Source organism: Anabrus simplex, chromosome 5 (genome assembly GCF_040414725.1).
Source record: "Anabrus simplex isolate iqAnaSimp1 chromosome 5, ASM4041472v1, whole genome shotgun sequence".
Lineage (NCBI taxonomy): Eukaryota > Metazoa > Arthropoda > Insecta > Orthoptera > Tettigoniidae > Anabrus > Anabrus simplex.
In genome coordinates, this window is record NC_090269.1 from 339986852 (window position 1) to 340007456 (window position 20605).

At 41.3% G+C, this 20605-nt stretch overlaps 1 protein-coding gene across 1 annotated transcript in view; it reads right to left on the reverse strand.

Annotated features, from left to right (window-relative positions):
* LOC136874888 (insulin-like growth factor-binding protein complex acid labile subunit) overlaps positions 1 to 20605 on the reverse strand; it is a 60039-nt gene that overhangs the window by 28083 nt on the left and 11351 nt on the right. Inside the window, exon 2 of the mRNA XM_067148593.2 lies at positions 7439 to 7502. The gene's annotated coding sequence lies outside the window, so the exon portion shown is untranslated. The remainder of the gene's footprint in view (positions 1 to 7438; positions 7503 to 20605) is intronic.

The window sequence follows — 20605 nt, forward strand, 5'->3', positions numbered from 1 at the left end:
CTTTTGCCCTTCTGATAAGGCGTGACCCTGGGTTCCATTCCATATCATGTGTGTAGCACGTTTTTTTCGGTTCACATTTTACAATCATCTTGCATAGTAGTCCTCTCCTGCACAAGCTACATGTTTGTAACCCATGCCAACAGATAGAAATAATGTTTCCGAAATGAAATTTCAAGTTGCATGTTTATCCGATAATTTGTTCGACTGCTAGGGGCTTAAATGTAACAAATGTGTTTCCACTAGCGTTCTGTTTAATTTTACTTTCCGCATGAGCTATATGCTTGCAACCCATGCCAACAGATTGAAACAATATGTTTCCGAACCGATATTTCATGTTACATGTTTATGCGATAACTTGTTCGACTGCAAGGGGCTTAAATGTAACCAATGTATTTCTTATAGCACTAAGCGTTCTGTTTAATTTCACTTTCCGTGTTTGCAATACGAGAACAGGGTTTGAATCTATGTTTTTTCTATTGTAACTAAATCAGAGTTCGAAATCTGTACAGATTTTTTCTGTAGCATGTGTTCGAATCCCGCAAAATTTATCTCCTTAGGACAAAGGTATCCCCTGCAAAGTAGAAAAATCATTTTATCTACAGTGATTAAGAAGAAGTGTGTCGGATGGAGATATACAACATTTGCAATTCTCTGTGTGAGCGCTGATTGCATAAGAGCGCGATTGTATCAACAGAGAGATTAATCTTGTAATGTTTTGCGTTATGAGTTTTTCTGTTCTGAACACTGATAGCCAACATGTTTCGTCTTGCTCTACAATTAATTCTAGTGTGTGCTAATTGTAACTTGTCTTGGCGAAGCATAGTAGCGATAAAAGTTTTTTGTTTAATAGTCAACATGTTTTGTCTTGTCAGATAACGACATACAGCATGTCAATTCTATATTTTTACAATTGCATTCTGTAACTATGTTGAACCTGTTTTGTCCTGTCGGATACAGCATTTGCTTATCCTACAATATGTTTGCATGCTGAAAAAACATTACCTTCTCCTTGCCGCCTCCTCCTCCTACCACTTTCTCCTCAATCGAGAAACTTATGCGACGAGGATAACGCTACATAACGTAATTATATTTGTTTGTAATGTAACGTTTAATTGAGGAAAGCATCTGTCTGTAAGAGGAGGGATAGAGCTAATCTCAGTAACTGTAAGGAGGTGTCCTTCCAGGAGGAGGAGGAGCAGCCCATTTGCTCTTTTGCTAGGAGGAGTATCTCTTTTGCCCTTTAGCCAGGAAGAGTAGCCCTTTTGCCCTACAGATGAGGAGGAGGTGTTCTTTTTGCCCATTTGCCCTTTTGCTAGGAAGTGGTGCCCCTTTGCCCTTTTGCCCTTTTGCCCTTTTGCCCTTTTGCCCTTTTACCCTTTTGCCAAGAGGATGAGGAGGCCTTAACAACAGCATATGTATGGCCGCCATCTTGTGCAGTAGCCTCTAAGCTAGCTTTCTTCATAAGAGACTGTGTATAGCTGCCATCTTGCGCAGTAGAATGCATGTTTAAATTTGTTTGATAGAGACATAAAACTATGCCTTGACACAGGATGAGGAGGAGGATGAGGAAGGGGAGGAAATCATAACAGCCTATGTATAACCGCCATATTGTACAGTGGCCTCTAAGTTTGTTTTCTTCATAAGCACACGGATTAAAGACCACGTAGAATTTCAAATTGCCCACTACTACGTGCCTAAGGTGGCATCCATGAGGAATTAACCTCGTCATGATGGCATCACGATGCTCTCTTATTTAAGCTTGTGGCGCGGCTAAGTCCCGTTAAGATCAGTTTGAACTCCGCGCCATAAAGTTTACTTCCGTCACGATAGCAGTATGGCATGTGCATGTAGTTAAAGATAGGGCCTGACAGCTTTCAAAAAGCACGGGGAATTTTTCAAGTTGACCGCCACTACAAGCCTAAGGTTGCAGGCATGTGTATTTAGCGCCTGCCAGCACTGAAGTTTTGTTGTTTGAAGATGGCCGCTGACAGCTGTCAAAAAGCACGTTGAATTTCAAATTGCCCGCCACCACGTGCCTAAGGTAGTGCTAAAGATGGCAGCACGATGCTCTGTTGATTAAAGGTGGCTGCTGTCAGCTTGTCAGCTGTCAGGAAGCATGTGGCTTTGTTTACAAACAAAAGCACGTGGAATTTCAAATTGCCCGCCACCACATGTCAAAGGTAGTAGTGGTGAGGTTTAGTGTTGTAAAGATGGCAGCACGGTGCTCTGTTGATTAAAGATGGCTGCAGTCAGCTTTTCAGCTGTCACGAAGCATGTGGCTTTGTTTACAAACAAGAGCACGTGGAATTTCAAATTGAACACCACCACAAGCCAAAGGTAGTAGCCGTGAGGTTTAATGCTGTAAATATGGCAGCACGATGCTCTGAGCCTATGTATAGCAGCCACCTTGCGCAAGCGCCCATAGCCGTCATCATTCTCCATAAGAAGCCGTGTATAGCCGCCATCTTGCGCAAGCGCTCCTAGGGCGTCTCATAAGAGCCTACGTATAGCAGCCACTTTGTGCAATTAGATAGCCGCCATCTTGCTCAAGCGCTCTTAAGCTGTATCATAAGGAGCTGTGTATAGCCCCATCTAGTAGAATTAGATAGCCGCCATCTTGCGCAAGTGTTCCTAGGGCGTCTCATAAAAGTCTATGTATAGCAGCCGTCTTGTGCAAGCGCCCTTAAGCCGTCTCATCAGTGCTGTGTATAGCCTGCATCTTGTACAATTAGAGAGCCGCCATCTTGCGCAAGCGTTTCTAGGGCGTCTCATAAGAGCCTCTCTATAGCAGCCATCCTGTGCAATTAGATGGCCGCCATCTTACGCAAGCGCCCTTTAAACCGTCTGATAAGGAGCTGCGTATAGCCCCCATCTTGTAGAATTAGATAGGCGCCATCTTACGCAAGCGTCCCTAGGGGTCTCATAAGAGCCTATGTATAGCAGCCATCTTGTGCAATTTGATAGCAGCCATCTTGCGCAAGCGCCCTTAAGGTGTATCATAAGAAGCTGTGTATAGCCGCCATCTTATGCGATTGGCGTCGGGAAAGACATCCGACCGTAAAACTGAGGTTAGGCTCCTCCATGTGGTTAGGTGTGCTCTCTTATGGTAATCTCCATTGCCCTACTACTCAAAATAACATCTCGAGAATACACATTGCCCTACTACTCAAGATGGCGTCGGGAAGGGCATCCGGCCGTAAAACTGATGTTAGGCCCATTCAAGATAGTCGCTCTGAGGTTAGGCTTGCTGTCTTGCGCGTAAAAGTAAGGTTAAGCGCCTCCAGGATAGCGTCTGTGAGGTTAAGCTCGCTCTCTTAGGCGTCTGGAAGGGCGTCTGGCTGTAAAACTGAGGTTAGGCCCCTCCATGAGGTTAGGCTTCCTCTCTTACGCGTAAAAAGTAAGGTTAAGCCCATCCAAGATGGCTGATGTGAGGTTAAGCATGCAGTCTTAGCCAGCGCAGTCAATGCGGAGGAGGCCTCTGCGGAGAGCCTGTGGAGGTGGAGGCTGCCGAACCCCTGAACAGTCAATGTGGTGAAGGCCTCTTCGGACGGTGTGGAGGTGGAGGCGGCCAAATCCCCCACTTTTAACTACTCTGCCGACAATGGGGTTCGAACCCACTATCTCCCGGATGCGACCTCACAGCTGTGCGCTCCTAACCGCACGGCCAACTCGCGCGGCGAGTAGTTAACTTGTCAACATTACGATTAAGGGGACATGTCCGAATGTAATGGACTTTGCCGCCACATGTGCTGTGAGCATTTTGTTGCTATTGTTTTGATTTTGAATTGTTGTGCTCTAGAGGTGCTTGGGATTTAATAAATGGAAACCTTAGCCATAAGAATGCTAACTTAATTATGTTTGGCTATCAGCCACCGTTATTTAGATTTCTTTCAGATCATCAGTCTCAGTGACATTATATTAGGGCCCTCAGCTATATTAGTTAATTGTCTTTGGTAATGAACCACACTGCCTTGTGCAAATTAAGTTTAATAAGGATAGATATCGATCCATGACGTCGGCGTGGGTTATGCCAACTCAATTAATGATCCATGACGTACAAATCCTGCGTGGTATACATTGATTGGATGACTTTAATTATCTTCGGAATGCAGAACTCGTGTCACGTGTACTGGATCATCACGAGTCATTATGGCATCACAAGTAGACTTACATGGAAATCGATGACAGGAATTTCTAGGACTTTCTTTGCAATAAAAGTAATTTAGAGAGTGGTTTCTCAGATAGAACGTCCTTCAGGGAGGCCAGTCACGAATGATGCTACAGTCTCAAATCCAGCGAACTTTTATCTAAAGATAATAATTTGTCAAAGCCATCAAGTTTGTTTATCATTAAATTTAAAGAAATTTCATTATCGTGGAATCCAGTTATTTAGTAGGAGTTAGGCATTAGATTACTATAACCCTGCCCAATACCTTCAGCAAGTGACTAAAGATCCCATAACGAATAGTAACATAACTCTAATTAATTCTGGAAATCTTAGTTTTATTTGCTGGGTAGTTAACTTACCAACATAATGATTAAGGGGACATGTCTGAATCTAAGGGACTTTGCCGCCGCATGTGCTGTGAGCATTTTGTTGTTAGGTACGGAAGGTAGGTATCCTTCCAGGGCGGTAAAGAGTTCACTATATTCAGAATCAATGTATTAATTATTTTATCAGTTTTAACGAAAAGTTACATTATATCAATGTGTTTGTCCTTCCTTAAAAAAAAATCAGATTTCAGGAGATATGGGGTTGTAGGTTAACAGCGATAGGATAGGCCTGAGGGACTGTACAATATAAATTGTTTCTTAAAGAAGGGGCCAGAAAGAATAAAAATTGTTCATAACTACTGATCTAGTGGCTTCGCTGATGTCACGTATAGATGGCCTAATTCTAATACCGCGAACCTGACAACCCTGCCGACCAAAAGAACAATTTTCGTTGTGGACATTTTCTTACGCTATTGTGTAAACGAAAATGAACCTTAAAATATTATTTATGCTATTTCCACTTCAATAGCATTTTTAGGCCCGGTTTCATCAACACATGTTAGTACTTAACAAGGTGTTAAATCATTTTAACATACGATTTAAGAAAATTTGCGTTTCATCAACAAATGTTAACATTAACAAATGTTAAACTGCGTATTAAAGTTAACATCAGCCATTTCCAATGTTAAATGGCTAACATTAGCATTTAGCAACCTGTTCCAAAATGGCTGCTGTGAATTTCGCTTTCGAGGCGGAATTGCTCTATTTAGATCTTTTACAAAACAATCCTGATCGAAGAAGAGTTCAGCGACGTAATAACTTTGAAAATTTGACGGATCCGAAATTTCTTCATAGATACAGGTTATCGAAAACAGTCCTTGCTAAGGTTGTTAACGAAATTCAAGTGAGGTTAGAATATCCTACGAAGAGAAACTTACCTCTTTCTCCAATGTTGCAGGTACTGATAATATTACGAGTTTTTGCTACTGGTTATTTTCGCATAATGGCCGGGACAATGCTGGAATTTCTAAAGCCACTGTTAATAGAGTTGTTTGTCGAATGTCTGCAGCAATAGCATCCATGAGAAGGAGGTATATAACATTCCCTTCAGTAGAAGAGCGTCAGCAAATTATCCGCGACTTCTGTGAAATAAGCCGTTTTCCTGGTGTTTGTTCTACGTGCAATATATTGCACACATGTAAGAATCCAATCACCTGGAGGCAATTGGGCCGAAATATATCGTAATCGAAAGGGATATTTCTCAGTTAATGTTAATGTTCAGGTGATTAGTGAGCCTAACCTCCAAATCAGGGATATACTTGCTAGGTGGTCTGGTTCTGCACACGACAATACAATATTTAATAACTCCCATATCGGAGCACAGTTTGAAGTAGGACAATTAACGAAGTGATTTTGTTAGGTGACAGCGGATACCCACTAAAAAAAGTATCTGTTTACCCCATTGAAACCCTCGCGGACTTTTCCCGCGCCTCGTCCTTTTATTTTATCGTCAAGCCATCTGTGCGCTTGCACTCAATAACTTATATATATTTACTAATTCAATTAACAACTCTTTTTCGAAGGAGGAAAGATTAGAACTACGATTCCGTTTCACTTCACGCGCCATATTTTACAGCTGTGCTCAAACAAAAGCGCATCGGAGCGCGTTGTAAAACAGCATTTTCGTACCACTGCCTCCTTGATTCGCACCAGTTCGCAATATTGGGAGAGTTAATAGTCGATTAGTTAACATTTCACAAAAAAAGTTTGATGAAACGCAAGAAACCTAACAAGATGTTAAATTTCTAACTCCGTATTAACTAACTACTTGTTAGTATATATTTAACATGTGTTGATGAAACCGGGCCTTAATATTTTGTCCACATGCATCACAGTAGTTGAATACTGTACAATGCTATGAGCAATCCAGATCAGGAAGATGTAATTCTTTAAAAGCAGTACCATACCCGAACATGGGTACGTTCCATGGGCTTTTTATTTTACGTTTCCTTGCGTTTTTCCACAACTTTCTTAAAGTGGAAATAGTGCCTTTTGAACAGACACTCGTCATATTATATAAGGCTGGGAGGCTGTGACATAAATGAGTATTGTATTTGTTAATGAACAAAACAGGCTTCCAGCCCAAATACATGTCTACAAAGCAATAATCCTATTAAATATAATAATAATAATAATAATAATAATAATAATAATAATAATAATAATAATAATAATAAACTAAAATCTACCTCAAAACAACTAATCTGGCCCTACCCTGACCTTGCATTCACCACATGACCTTCACAACAGATTATGTGCAAGAACCGCTGAGTGTGCTTTACAACAGATTCGCCTTACGCTCACTACTGCTTACTCCGCATTCTTTTATTCCATGGCCCAATTCCTCTGGATTCAAATAAACCAAATGACAACAATTGCGTACAATACTCAATATTGCAATATATATGGCTGGGAGGCGTGACCTGTCATTAGTAAAATAATGGATAGGAACAGCAGATACGTGGTATCAGAAATAGGCCATCGATATACTTCTGATAACTGTCGTAGAACTCTCCGTTATACGCCTTGTAAATGACGTATCTGAAGGCTGAAGTGTTATGCATAGATATTTAAATGATTTCATAAATTCCAGAATATATACTTATAATGTACAGTAAGATTGACCTCTGCTGTGAAAAGTGTAAGAATATTTGCAGTTGGTTATTCACAGCAGTACAGATTAAATATGGTCCTTATGATGAGGAATGTTTCATGGAGAAGAGAATGGTAGTATAAGCATATTTTTTCTTCTGATCCGCAACTAATTCAAAAATATACTGTAATGCAAATTTCTATGTTATAAGATCATAACAACAAACCGCGTTTGACACACAAAAAAAGGAAACACAATTAAAATTTTACTGATTATGGTTGAATAACTTACTCAGAGAAATCTTTCCTTGCTGAATGAAGTATGTAGGTATATATCTTCTATCGTGAATGACAACCTGTTGGACAAAAATGTTAATTTAATGATATTATATCTGACACATGATTGAACAGTTGTGCAAGAGAAAACGTTAACAAGACACTGGATATTAGGCTATAGTAATACAAACACAAGATTACTGCCGAGAGGACTGACATTTATATGTAGCCTAATCATTTTCCGGGAGGATGGATTTTGAGGACTTTCGACAAGTAATTTATTATGTCCGGCTCCATGGGTAAGTGATTAGCATGCTGGCGTTTAGCTCAGTGGTCCTAGTTGGGTCGGAATTGATTCATTCCAGTTAATTTCAATTGTTCGGGGACTGGGAGTGTTTGCCGTATTCAGTATTATAATTCATCATAAGTAAGGCCCCCATCCTCACTGATGAGCAGGACTCCCATATGACGTCAACTCGAACGACCTGCACCAGACGTCTTCAGATATGAAATGGCGTATTGCTTTTGGTGCCGGGAGTGTCCGAGGACAAGTTCGGCTCGCCAGATGCAGGTCTTTTCATTTGACTCCCCTAGGCGACCTGCGTGTCGTGATGAGGATGACATGATGATGAAGACGGCACACACACCCAGCCCCCGTGCCAGCGAAATTAACAAATTATGGTTAAAATTCCCGACCCTGCCGGGAATCGAACCCGGGACCCCTGTGACCAAAGGCCAGCACGCTAACCATTTAGCCATGGAGCCGGGCGACATCTTCAGTGGCCACACGCCATTAAATTTAGTTCATTTAATTGACAGCTTTATGGCGGAGATAACGTCTACCATGAAATAGATCACATAAATTACTAATAGACCCGTTGCTCACACAGCCCATGAAGGGTCATGGCTTGTGAAAACGATTATGGCGCAAACGGATGGTCGGCAAACATCTCAATGGTAGTGATAATTTTATTTAATAATGCAGTCTATGTATTGAGATTTTAAATCCAATTCTATACTACTGAATCAATTTTTGCGGAATATGAACAGTGAAACCTTTGCATTTAGGGAGGGTTTACACTATAAAAAGTTCATGCACTGTCTACTGTTTTTTAAATAATTTACAAAACAATACTTTGCATACATTTCCGAAAATCATAGTTTTCTAGAAAGTTCAATTTCGATTATTTTTGCACGGAATTGATCTTAATAATCTTAAAATGGGCTCTTGTGCATAAATATAAAAATTAACTGATATTATAATTTTTCATAAAACACGAAATGTTAGCATTTTTATTTCCCTTATGTTACCTTTTTATCATAGTGTTACTTATTACGATGTTTAATTCAAACCTTTTTAATTTTAATCAGCTTTAATTTGATATATCAATGAATTATATAATTTAAAATTTGAGGACACTATGATAGTTTGTTTTATGATAATTTTGGAGAAATTCTCTGTGTGGACAATTGAGCCTGACCACGCCCCGGAATGAAGAATCGTGTGCATAGTGGTCCATTTAAATGCAATTCGTGACATTTCTATTTATCTCAGGTGAATTATTATTTGCATATTTGGAAATTAGGTCCAGCACGTTTTCATATGACATTACTGGCGTTACTGGATGATGACCCAACTCAAGCTCAACGTTATCGCCAACAGATGATGAATTTAAATCACGCATTGATCGGAAGACGACTGGAATGGACAGAAGACATGGCAGTGATTTTGTAACACGACGATGCGCCGTCTCACACAGCAAAACCAGTGAAAGACACCTTGAAATCCCATGGATGGGATATCCTTCCGCACCCGCCGTAATGCCCCCGACTTGGCGCCATCTGACTATCTCCTACTCGCATCAGTGAGGCACGTGCTTGCAGAGCAGCTTTTCAGCAATTTCGAAGAAGTTGGAAAATGCCTCGACGAATGGTTTGCCGCAAAAGACAAGCAGTTTTTCTGGCACGGTATTCGTAACTTACCTCAAAGATGGGTGAAGTGTGTAGAAGCCGATGGCCGCTATTTTGAACAAACAAAAAATGAATATCTCTTGATACGTACGTGTTTCCTTTACCACAAAACCAGAAAAAATCTTATGCATGCACCTGGTAGATAGAATTCAGGGACTTTTACTGTGATATATGTCATCATCAAGTCGTTAGGGTGTGAGAATGTTATTCAGCCGTGGAACCATTAACTGTTCGGTACACATGTTCAATACTCCCTAATAGCTCCATCATCGGCTTTAATAGCCTGGGCTTCACAAAAGGAGGATACCAGGATATACTAAGCACATGTTTCATAACATAACCTCACAAATAATACGATCGTCCGTAAATAATAATAGTAAATGGATGTAAACACTTCATAGCCTTATCTCACAAGTAAAAACAACAACAATAATAATAATAATAATAATAATAATAATAATAATAATAATAATAATAATAATAATAATAATAATAATAATAATAATAATAATTGTACCGGGCGGTACACCTCTACACCGTTTATTTAAAAGTTGCGCCGGTTGAAACTCCTCTTCTGGAGGAAGGTTGAACTTTATCTACTCTATTAATTCTCTACCTTCTCAGAAGATGTCACCACGTGGAAAATTTTGAGTTTTTGAACTGTGTCACTTTTGATGTGTTTTTGTTTCGCTTGAAGTAAGAAGTGTGAACTTTCTCTTCTAGAGGACACTACTGAAGATCAACAATAGTGCACCCTTGTGCGGAGTCAAAGAACTATTTTGTTGGAGAAATTTTTATTTCAAAAGTTTGTGTTTTGTTAAATTTCTTTCTGTTATTGTTTAAGTTGGCTGTATACCCCTCTTTTTCCCCTTGTTTTAGATTTATCCAATCCCGAATTTCTTTTAGTAATTTCTGACCAATCTGGTGTATCTTCCCCCAACTTGTATCTGTTGCGGGGTCCTATCCAATAAAAACATTGTGGGCGGGTGTTTTCTTTCCCCTAACGCCTAGAAACTTCCGCGAGAGTATTTCAACTGCTGATTTTTGGGTCTCTGGGCCACTTCTGTTCCATCTTTCAGTGAATTAAGTACATAGCAGGAGGCGGGAAGCGCCTCTTTCCTCGGCGGCGGTCAACAATAAGGTAATGGCCGATTAATAAATTCTTTCTTTTCTTGCTCAGCAGTTTAACTTTCGGGGCGGGTTCTAAGCGTTCAACCATGTAACCTTTTCCTAAAATGTAAAAACAACTGGTATCTATTCTATTTTAAAACGACATATCGGGATAGAGAGTGCTTAACCCTCTCGAGCTCCCACTCACATTGTCTTGAGGTGAACTTATTCTCTCAACCAAATCTTCCGTAATGTAATGTAAATTGCTATTAAGTCACCTCTGTAGTATGGGATTAGCCCTTGTAATAACGGCCTAGTGCCAAAGTAGGTTTTAAAATCAAAGTGTATTAGGAGTGCAAGTTCGCCTCCTCTCAAATTGTTTTAGAGGTCATTCAATTAACCTGCTTTTCATTTAATAGACCTCAGTAGATTGGGTATTTTACCCCTGTATATATGTCCTTGGAGGACAGCTTAAAGGTAGAATTCTGAGTGGCCTGTGATAGGCTTGTATTTTAAGGGGAAGTAACCCTTTCTTGAAAGTTGTAGTTTCTGCCTCAAGGAGGCTTTTTCGATGCAATTGGAAACTGGTGTTTCTGGCATGATTGGGGGTTTTCGGCCCCTTTGTTGAATGGTTTATATTGGAAAGTTGGGCTCATTGCTCAAGACTTATGTATCTGATTCTTGAAGCCCCGAAGGGGGTAACCGTGTAAGTTGTATATTTCAAATCGTGTTTCTGCTACTAAGTACCTGTTCTATTTGTTGTTACTTAATTTTGAAAAGAAAATATAACCTGGTTAAATTTTACTTAGTTTCTCTTCCGTAGCTTGAGACCCGTTCACGCCCGCACCTTCTTTCTCCTCTACCTACCACTAAAACACGGTAACAAGTGGTAGCAGAGCGTGGTTGAATGGGTCTCAATTTAGCCCCTTTTGACGGCTAAACATTGTTTGTTCCGAACTCTAACTATTTTCCCAGTTGCTGGAATTTTTTGAGTTTTTCAAAATTGTTCTGTCACCATGCCCGGCCCTCGCGATGTTCTCCTTCTTAACTATTTGCGCAAGGAGGAGTTGATCTATGAATTAACTATCAGAAATGTGCAATCTGGAGGCACGGTTGCAATAGACACTAACAAGCTTAGAGAGTCCCTTGATTTGCCCATTTCCATCCCCAATTTGGGAGAGAAAGAAATTGACGACTCTCTTTCCACGATCACGGAGAATATTACTGGGCTAGCTTCTGTAGTTAGTTTTTTTGATGAAAATGATCCGTCTCCTAATCAAATTAAGCGTGTGCAAGGCAGGCTATATCATTTTTCGAATAGGGTTAACGATCTGTTGTCTCTAAAACTGAATGACGTTCAGAGGAAGGAAGCTAGTACGCTCCTGGAAAATATTTCCGAGTTATCTAGTAAGGTCACTCAATTGTTAACTGGGGAAGTTCCTCCCAAATCTGATCAACCCACCATAGTGAATGCAGGTAGTGAGGAAGCGCCTCCCAAGGGAGAAGTTTATAGGATAACCGTTGCTGCTCAAACTATCCCTGCCCCATTGGACAACGAATCTGAACGTCGTGCATCATTGAGTAACATCCGTTCTGAATTGACTTCCTTGCCATTGAAACCTTTACCTACTATGTCACCCGGATTTAGTAGCTTGCCTCATCCATTGGCAATGTTGCTCAGAGGTATATCCAAGTTTTCTGTTAATACCACCAGTGACGTAATTTCATTTTTAAGATTTCTAGTGGAATTTCAGGATCATGCCCTTGTTTTTTCTCTGTCTCCATGTCAAATCTTGCAAATTATCTATCCGTATGCTATTGGTATTCTCTCCGACAAAATAGTAAGAGCCATAGCTGAACAGTCATCCATCGAAGATTTTCATGCACATCTACTTGCTAATTTTATTCCTGCCCGCGCAAGGTCATCTCTGATTCAGAAATACTATTATCGAGTACAGAGGTTGGATGAAAACTTGGCTGATTTCATACAAGACATTAAGTTTTATACCAGGGTGTTTGCTCTTCACTTCCCTGAGGACCAAATTGTACAAGCTATTGTGGAAGGCATTTCACCATCTTATAGGTCATACTTGTGTTTTGCGGCGTGCCCGCAAACTTTTTCTGAACTTGAAGCGTTGGCCGTCTCAGCGGAAGGAGTTAGATACGCCGATTCCTTGCGTGTAGCGAAAGAACCCCCGCCTTCCTTTAGTAACACTCGGCCTCCACCTCGCCGACCAGTCACACCCCGTAAATGTTATGCTTGCGGGTCGCCTGACCATCTTCGCAATAAATGTCCATTGGTCAAAAGTAGTAGGGCAAATAATGGAGCTGGTTCAGCACAAGGCTGTTTTAAATGTGGGGCCTTCTCACATATCGCCAATAATTGTCCGAACTCAAATAGCACCCCCTCCTGCTCAACTTCTGGTGCAAATTCCATCTATGCCAATAATAAAAAGTGACTAGTGGCTTCGGTTGAGTCGACTAATCCATCTTCCCGAGACTCAGCCCCTAGTAAACAGATTGTAAATGCAGAGAACGATCAGCCTTCAAATTCATCTTTTGAATGCCCTAAAGAATGTCTTAGGATTGCGGCGGATACCCCCGCACCTGTTCCTTTTCTTAAGATTGAGTTAAATAACGAGCCTATAACAGCTCTCTTAGATTCAGGTAGTGTTTGTTCGATTATTGCGGCTGAATGGTATTCTAAATTGAAATCGGTTTGTAAACTTCCTGACTATGTCTCTTCTCCTGTTCAATACGTTTCGGCTAATTCATCTCCATTAGAAATTCTAGGTTCCTTACTGGTCAAAATTCGTGTTTTTAAGTTTACATGGAAAATTAAATTGTTTGTGGCCAAGCAATTGTCTTGCCCCATTATATTGGGAGCCGATTTTATTTCTCACACTGGTCTTGTGCTCGATCTCAAGTCTAGGTCGTGCACATTCAAATTTGCTTCTAGTTGTAAAATCCCACTATTAAAGTGTAATTCTGTGTCATGTTCTTCTATTTCGCCTACCCAGGATGAGATGTTGTTAGACCTTAGACATCTACCTGAGGAGCAGGCTGATAGTATTCGCAAACTGTGTCAGTCGTTTCCCGAGGTGTTCTCTGATACTCTTGGTGTTACTGACCTTATAGAATACAAAATTGAGGTTACGGATTCGATTCCTGTACGTTTTCCACCGTATAGGCTATCTCCACCTAAAATGAAGGCTCTGAAGGAAATCATCGATCAGATGTTAAAGGACGGTATTATTAGGCCCTCTAAGTCAGCGTATTCTTCGCCTATTTTTCTAGTACCGAAACCCCAGGGAGGCTTCAGGCCTGTCATTGATTACAGGGCTCTCAATCGGAAGGTGGTGTTACAATCTGTGCCCCTTCCCGACCTTCATTCTTGTTTTTCATGGTTTCGTAAGGCCAAGTTCTTCACCATCTTGGACCTAAATCAGGCCTATAATCAAATTCCCCTTGCCGAAGAGTCTAAACACCTTACAGCGTTTGCCACGGACTGGAATTTATATGAATACAACCGCGTGCCTTTCGGGCTCCCCACGGGAGCAGCTGTGCTCACTAGGCTGCTAGATAGGGTCTTCTCCGACATCAAATTCGAGTACTTATATCACTACTTAGATGATGTCGTAGTATTTTCAGAGACTTTTGAAGAACATCTAGATCATCTGCGAGAAGTTCTTGATCGCCTTCGTAAGGCTGGGTTAACTGTTAAGTTGTCCAAGGTTGCCTTTGCTAAGCCCTCTATGTCATTCCTAGGGTATATTGTGTCACCCGATGGTGTAGCAGTCGATCATTCTAGAACACAGGCCATCCGTGATTTTAAACCTCCCAAGGACATTAAAGGTATCGCCAGGTTCATTGGTATGGTGAATTTCTTCAGAAAGTTCATTCCTAACTTTGCTAATAGAGCGGCGCCCTTAAACCTTCTTCGTAGGAAAGGCATCAAATTCGAGTGGGGACCTTCTCAACAAGCCGCTTTTGAAGATCTGAAATTAGCTCTCTGTAATGCCCCTGTCCTTGCTATGCCTGATTTCTCGAAGAAATTCATTGTCCAAACCGACGCATCGTCGTCAGCAGTAGCGGCAGTCCTTCTTCAAGAGACTGAACTAGGGAGGCGACCCATCGCCTATGCGTCTAGGACATTGTCGGCTCAAGAAGCCAAGTATTCCATCTATGAGCTCGAAGGTTTGGCAGTCTTATTTGCCTTAGAAAAGTTCCGTCTCTATCTGGAACACGTTAAATTCGACCTGGAGACAGATAATCAAGCCTTAAGCTGGGTCTTAGGTAGGCCGCGTCGTACTGGTCGTATAGCCCGCTGGGCTATTCGTATTTCCGCCTTCCAGTTTGATGTTAGACATATCAGAGGTACCGAAAATGTTGTTGCTGATGGACTCAGCCGTATGTTTTATAACGACGTCGAGACCCACGAACCGGTCGACAGTTCATCACCTTCCGAGTCCATACTATCTGGTGTTAATGCCATCTTAACAGATGCTCCCATGCTTTTTAGGGATATTGAGAAATACCAACGTGAAGATCCGACGCTGGCTCCGATAATGGAAACCCTTTCTTCTGGGGAACATGTTGTCCCGTATGTTCTGAGGAATGGTGTTCTATGTTGCCCTTCGAGGCATGATAAGATGATGAAAGTTGTTGTTCCAGCTGTTCTTGTACCTATGATCTTCAAGTATTATCATGAGACCCCATTAGGAGGGCATCTGGGTATCTTTAAAACTCGTGAAATGATTCGTGACATGTTCATCTGGAAAGGTATGGACGGTGAAATTCGGGAACTTGTAAAAGCTTGTAAATCTTGTTTGATCAGTAAACCCACCATGTCCACTAAAGTAGGCCTTTTGTCTTCTCATCAAGCGTCGCGCCCCATGGAACGCCTGTATATTGATTATGTAGGACCCTTCCCCCAGTCGAAGGGAAACGCCAACAAATTCATCTTTGTATGCGTAGATGGTTTTACCAGATTTTCTTGGTTATTTCCGACTAAGCTGGCTACCGCTCAGTCCACCATTACCTGTCTAAATTCTATTTTTGCTTCTTTTGGTCCGTGCCAATATATTGTATCTGATAATGCTAAGGCGTTCACATCAAATCTTTTTCGTAAATTCTGTTTTGACTTGTCCATCTCTCATGTAACCACTTCTGCTTATTACCCTCAACCATCTCTGGCTGAACGGGTTAACCGTAATCTCAGGTCCGCACTTATTGCCTATCATCATGAAGATCATTCTAGGTGGGACACGTCCCTGCATTGGTTAGCTTTTGCTTTGAATTCGGCGGTTCATGAATCACACAAGTTTACTCCAGCTTCTTTGATGTTTAAGTTTGTTCCCAACACGCCGCTCTCTAACCTCTGGTCTCTGAGTGACATTCTGCCCGAGACAATAGATCCGGATAATATTAAAGATCTTTGGAAGAAGGCTAAAGCCAATCTTAAGGTATCTCATGAAAAGGTTAGGGAAAGGTATGATCGTGGACGGAGACCCACCCCTTTAAAGGTAGGTGACCAAGTAATGGTCAAAAATTTTGTTCCCGCGGGCAAGCTTGCCCCCAGATTTCAGGGGCCTTGTATCATTCTCGATTTTCTTACGCCGGTTACCTTATTGTTAAGTAATCCAGCCACCGAGAGGATATTTAGGGTTCACCTGTCACAGGTGAAACCGGTGTAAATTTAGTTTCAACTTGCTTCATATAATTTGAAAAGGATATGAAGGTTATATTTTTTTTTTGAGTTTCATTTTTAAGGCATTCTGCACTACCTATAATATTTTGTTTCGGATGTAAGCATTTTTGTAAAACCTGTCCCGACCCGTTAAACTGCCATTCTGTCCTTTCCACGGCCATTACCACGCTCCCGTCTCCTGCTCCACTACACTCAGTGGCTGGCTTAGATGAAATGCCATGGATATCTGCACGCCGCTGGCCCCTCAATCTCTTTACATGCCTGTGCCCTTAAAAGAAACATGATGGTCCAACACAATTCTGCCGCCTAGCTTAATGTTTCAGTGCCCCCGCAGCCGCGCAGCGCCGTGCAGTAACTGGGGAGGGGGATGGGCCCCCTCCTCTCCAGCGAGGCCGACATGTGCACGGCGAGCCGGAGCTCTCCTCCCGGCCAAGGCGGATGTGCGGCGCACGACCTGCTACTGGCCCGCAGCCTGTATATGTTCACCGCGGGCGCGGCGTGTTTCAACACCTCTGCTCCCCTCATAGTGCGGGCGAGCGGTATCTCAGGGTACTTAAGGGGTCCGAGCGGCCTCCTTTGGACGCAAGCTGCAACGGCCGGTCCGGCCATCCAACTTCATCAACATCAACTACATGGACAGTTACTATAAGAGATAACTACACTTGGGAATTCAACAGCAATATTTGGTGGACATTGCAAATTTTTCCTTCACTTTTAAGTATTAAAAGCTTATCTTCAGAAATTCAACTTCTATAAACATAAAGACTTTACTTCACCTGCAACAACAAAATTTTGGAACCGAATTAAGAAATTTCTCAAATACTTCTGCAAGTTATCTTAATCTCAACATCAAAACTTGGAACTTATTTTCAAACAAAAGTTATGTTCTTCTGTGTTACCCCTTGGAGGAACTTTTGGGGGGGGGGAGGTCTGTACCGGGCGGTACACCTCTACACCGTTTATTTAAAAGTTGCGCCGGTTGAAACTCCTCTTCTGGAGGAAGGTTGAACTTTATCTACTCTATTAATTCTCTACCTTCTCAGAAGATGTCACCACGTGGAAAATTTTGAGTTTTTGAACTGTGTCACTTTTGATGTGTTTTTGTTTCGCTTGAAGTAAGAAGTGTGAACTTTCTCTTCTAGAGGACACTACTGAAGATCAACAATAGTGCACCCTTGTGCGGAGTCAAAGAACTATTTTGTTGGAGAAATTTTTATTTCAAAAGTTTGTGTTTTGTTAAATTTCTTTCTGTTATTGTTTAAGTTGGCTGTATACCCCTCTTTTTCCCCTTGTTTTAGATTTATCCAATCCCGAATTTCTTTTAGTAATTTCTGACCAATCTGGTGTATCTTCCCCCAACTTGTATCTGTTGCGGGGTCCTATCCAATAAAAACATTGTGGGCGGGTGTTTTCTTTCCCCTAACGCCTAGAAACTTCCGCGAGAGTATTTAAACTGCTGATTTTTGGGTCTCTGGGCCACTTCTGTTCCATCTTTCAGTGAATTAAGTACATAGCAGGAGGCGGGAAGCGCCTCTTTCCTCGGCGGCGGTCAACAATAAGGTAATGGCCGATTAATAAATTCTTTCTTTTCTTGCTCAGCAGTTTAACTTTCGGGGCGGGTTCTAAGCGTTCAACCATGTAACCTTTTCCTAAAATGTAAAAACAACTGGTATCTATTCTATTTTAAAACGACATATCGGGATAGAGAGTGCTTAACCCTCTCGAGCTCCCACTCACATTGTCTTGAGGTGAACTTATTCTCTCAACCAAATCTTCCGTAATGTAATGTAAATTGCTATTAAGTCACCTCTGTAGTATGGGATTAGCCCTTGTAATAACGGCCTAGTGCCAAAGTAGGTTTTAAAATCAAAGTGTATTAGGAGTGCAAGTTCGCCTCCTCTCAAATTGTTTTAGAGGTCATTCAATTAACCTGCTTTTCATTTAATAGACCTCAGTAGATTGGGTATTTTACCCCTGTATATATGTCCTTGGAGGACAGCTTAAAGGTAGAATTCTGAGTGGCCTGTGATAGGCTTGTATTTTAAGGGGAAGTAACCCTTTCTTGAAAGTTGTAGTTTCTGCCTCAAGGAGGCTTTTTCGATGCAATTGGAAACTGGTGTTTCTGGCATGATTGGGGGTTTTCGGCCCCTTTGTTGAATGGTTTATATTGGAAAGTTGAGCTCATTGCTCAAGACTTATGTATCTGATTCTTGAAGCCCCGAAGGGGGTAACCGTGTAAGTTGTATATTTCAAATCGTGTTTCTGCTACTAAGTACCTGTTCTATTTGTTGTTACTTAATTTTGAAAAGAAAATATAACCTGGTTAAATTTTACTTAGTTTCTCTTCCGTAGCTTGAGACCCGTTCACGCCCGCACCTTCTTTCTCCTCTACCTACCACTAAAACACGGTAACAATAATAATGGCGTATGGCTTTTAGTGCCGGGATGTGTCCGAAGACTTCGGCTCGCCAGGTGCAGGTCTTTTGATCTGACGACCGTAGACGACCTGCGCGTCGTTAGGAGGATGAAATGATGATGAAGACGACACATACAACCATTCCCCGTGCCGGGGGAATTAACCAATTATGGTTAAAATTCCCGACCCTGTCGGGAATCGAACCAGGGACTCCTGTGACCAAAGGCCAGCAAGCTAACCATTTAGCCATGGAGCCGGAAATAATAATAATAATAATAATAATAATAATAATAATAATAATAATAATAATAATAATAATTCGAGCTCGATAGTTGCATTATTTACCCATGGGTTAAACAATATTGTTTTCAAGTTATATCAGTCTATTACACTTGCGTCAACTGAACCAGAAGGATCTATTATATATCAGTCTTCGAATCCCACTGAACTGCGTATACTAACCAACCCTATGAGTAACACTTTCGTACCATTCATCACAGGGACTAGCTGCATGTGGAATACTAGCATTCCTCATTTCTCAGTCACTTTCATATCGTGAAAGGATGAGAATGAGATAGATCAATTTTCTTCTAGCCTATATCAGAAGAAATAGTGCACTGTAAACTCTGTGTCCCACCACAAATAGATCTGGGCTTATTCGTCGTTCAGTTTGAAATTATTGGCTGTAAGTTCCGCAGCCAATTTAAACGGACAAAATGGTATAAACCTTGTCATGAAAACAAACGTAACAAAAGACCCCTTACTAAGAAAACGGTTAAGATCGTATTAGAAAAACTAACTACCTTTTTTTGCTAGTGGCTTTACGTCGCATTGACACAGGCAGGTCTTATGATGACGGTGGGATAGGAAAGGCCTAACGAACTACTTACTACAAAAAAATCTGGGTTATCATACTATAGAAAGCATGGTCAATATCAAAATTAATTGTCGGGCATTGAAGAAATGTTATCACCAGAAGAAGTGACAGCAATGCCAATGACGTCAAGTTTAGCTGTTTGTTTCAGTAGAAATCTGACATTAACTTTAAGTGCAACGGAGAATCGCTTGTGTTTCCAAAGCTTAAAATGATGGCTGTTATACACTGTAATGGGACGAAATAAATTTACTTCAGCAACAGATCCAGTCAACTTAGATGTGTTTTATGAAAATATGACTGTTGCGGTAGGTTGTGTGTTCTATTTTCAGTGACGAAAACAATGGATGAAAAAGAATGTACGAGTATTTCTGACTTCATTCATTATTTCATCATTTCCATGACGTTTTGGATAGAGCATATTCTCTCCCCTGTTAATCGTCACTTTTGTCCTATAAATTACACAATTAACACTTTACTAAGAAGTGGAATATATATCATATTTAACCAAAGAAAGGAATCCACTCAGTCTCCTCCTATAAACGAATGTTTGCACCCATTTGTCCTCTTGAATCCAACTTCTTTCTTACATTTAAAATCTCCCCTACTTGATAGGCACTTTACCCTGATGTACACTCACGAAAATGAGCACCGTGTTAAATCCTTGTGGCGAAGGCGGTCGGGCATAAAGTTAATCACTCTACCCCACTTAGTGCTGAGTTTATACCGGGCAAGTTGGCCGTGCGGTAAGGGGTGCGCGGCTGTGAGATAATGTGTTCGAACCCCAATGTCGGCAGCCGTAAAGGTGGTTTCCCGTGGTTTCCCATTTTCACACCAGGCAAATGCTGGAGCTGTACATTAATTAAGGCCGCGGCGGCTTCCTTCCCATTCCTAGACATTTCCTATCCCGTCGTCGCCATATGACCTATCTGTGTCGGTGCGACGTAAAGCAAATAGCTAGCCGAGTTTACGGGTGGTGGAAACCTTTACCTTCATAGACTGTTTTGCACGCGAAACCAGTGAGTTAGTATTCTCAATCGTTACTGACTGACCCTTGTACACATCTTTTGAGGAAAACCTTTTTATTGTTTAATTGCACATG